Source organism: Felis catus, chromosome C1, assembly GCF_018350175.1.
Source record: "Felis catus isolate Fca126 chromosome C1, F.catus_Fca126_mat1.0, whole genome shotgun sequence".
Classification (NCBI taxonomy): Eukaryota; Metazoa; Chordata; class Mammalia; order Carnivora; family Felidae; genus Felis; species Felis catus.
The window spans coordinates 110,419,572-110,421,967 of NC_058375.1; the positions used below are offsets into that span (position 1 = coordinate 110,419,572).

At 48.6% G+C, this 2,396-nt stretch overlaps 1 long non-coding RNA gene across 1 annotated transcript; it reads right to left on the minus strand.

Moving 5' to 3' along the window:
- Nucleotides 1-466: 466 nt before the first annotated feature.
- On the minus strand, nucleotides 467-2,074 carry LOC123379380. Its single transcript, XR_006583767.1, has 2 exons — nucleotides 1,966-2,074; nucleotides 467-1,538 (listed from the first exon to the last, which is right to left on the minus strand). It is a non-coding gene; the product is annotated as an uncharacterized LOC123379380 (long non-coding RNA).
- Between the last annotated feature and the right edge of the window lie 322 nt (nucleotides 2,075-2,396).

Below are 2,396 nucleotides of genomic sequence, written 5' to 3' on the forward strand. Positions count from 1 at the left end.
GGGTGGGTAGAAGTCGACCACAGAGGGTCCAGAATGCCAGAACCAGGCCAAACTAATGAGAAGCCCAAGTAGCCCCGGTCATAGTGTCCTCAAAGCACTGGCTGAGAGATTGTGTTAAAAATTCCTAAGTCCATAAGAGGCCCCCAATCTCCCTGTACCACCCCACAGTCATGGGCCTCCTTTAGGCAGAACTTGGGAAGGACTGTGACTGGTTAATGTGGGGGCTAGCCCAGCGCTCTGCACACAGACAGGAGACAGCTCTGAGACAGGCTTGGAGAGCCACCCTCATCTATATGCTAATTAGCCCATGCAAGAATTACAGGGTTAATTAAGCATGTCTGCCCTCCTTCCATTTTATCTGCCCTGGACACAGAGGCAAGAGGAGGAAATCACAACCTCTGATCAAATTAGCTGTCCGCAGGCTGCCTGGGCCTCTCCTCTTCACAAGGCTTCAGAAACCAGCCCCCAAAGTCCATCACGTTTATTTCACAAGGCACGAGGGATTTAAAAAGTGATTAGGAATCAAACCCAGGAGCAACCAGCCCCTGACCCCCTGCTCTCAATTTCCTTGGTGCAAAGAGGGTGTTTTATCGCAGCATCCAGGCTACATGCCCCCTGAGGTGGGATGGCCAAGTTGGTAGGAAAATGTCAAGAAGGGAGGCTGGAGGTGGGGGAGGGGGACCTGGCTGTGAGAGGCTTCCTCTTGCTCTGCTTGCTCCTCTCTTCCTCTTGCTGTCCTTGCTCTTGCCGTCGATGCAGCACCCCAGTACTTAGAACTGTCAGAAGGGTGAGGGTTTCTTCTCTCTCTGCTCCGGTGTGTGTAAGTGATTTGAATGCACCTCAGCTTTCTTATTTATTACAGGAGGACATGGCACAAACCTGGCAAAGGAAGCCCATGACATGGTGCAGGTGACTCGGTGGCCCATGCAATAGACGTCGAGGGATAACAGGCAGAATGTCGATTTTCTTCCTTCCCTTTCTTGGCTAAAAAAACAGGAAGTTACCCAAATAAGACAAAAGAGTTTATCTGGGGTCTTAGAATCGCCACTTGGGAAGCGTAGATTCAGGCAGCAACCCAAACTTCATCCTGTCGAGGAGCAGTAAACACCCAGGGTCTTTATTAGCAAACTGCAGAAGTCTCCAGAAATTTGCACCGGTTGTCTTCCAAAAATTCTGACTGGAAGACATAATTACATTTTACAATGTACAAAATTATCTGAGTACATTGTGACAGTTACTAGGAAAATATTTTTTGCAGAGTGTCCAATTTTTATCAAGAATGTGGGTGCAGCAGTCCTGTGTTCAGTCATATGCTTTTGCCCAGTTCAATAGTTCAACGCAGTTTCTGTTTCAGGAAAAAACAAAACAAAACAGGATGAAGCTTTAGTCCCCAGAATAGAGTCCTTCGTGCTCGAAGGTTTTACACAAGTTCATGCCTTCCATTTATCCCCTAGTGCCCCAGTCTTGGGTTCCCGTTATTCTCTTCTGCAAAAAAAATCCTCTCAGATAGCTCAGTGTGAACTTGGCAGCCTGAAATGCTGGGGAAAGAGAGCGTCAGTAAATGTGTGCTGAACAAATGAGCTGGAAGCGTGTGAAGATCAGTCAGGAGATGGCAGGAGGGCCCGTGGGTATCCTTGAGAGACACCAATCACCACCCTCTTCCCCGCCAGGGTCAAGACCAGCCTCACAAGCCTCTCAAGAAGCACCCCAAGCACCATGGCCAACCAGCCAGATTTGGCATACAAGATAAAGCCCATCACTCAATCCCAATATAGCCACTTACAAACTGAGCCCCAGGGAGAGGCAGCTAGTTACTGACAGTGACAGGAGCAGAGCGTGGTTCTCCTAACACTCTCCACACACAGACTGAGTTTGTGTGTGTCAGCTGCGTGTCCCTGGACAGAGTGCAGTTATGAAGAGACAAGCCCAGGTTCCTTCCCCACACGGAGCCCAGTGCATACACACCCTGTGTATGTGATGGGTGCTACTTCCATAATTAGGTATGTCACTTGGCACAACAGACTTCAAGACTGGGAAATTATTGGGGCACCTGGGTGGCTCAGTCAGTTACGCATCCAACTTTGGCTTGGGTCATGATCTCACAATTCATGAGTTCCAGCCCCGCATCAGGTTCTGTGCTAACATCTCAGAGCCTGGAGCCTGCTACAGACTCTGTGTCTCCCTCTCTCTCTGCCCCTCACCCGCTTGAGCTCTGTCACTTTCTCCCTCAAAAATAAACATTAAGATTTGTTTTTTAAAAATATTGGGGAATTATTAGGACCTAACCTAATCACATGAGCCCTTTAAAAGGAGAGTTTTCTCCAGCTGGTGACCAGCAGAGGAAGTCGGAGATTCCAAGTATAAGAAGGACTTAATGCACCTTTGCTGGCCTAAAG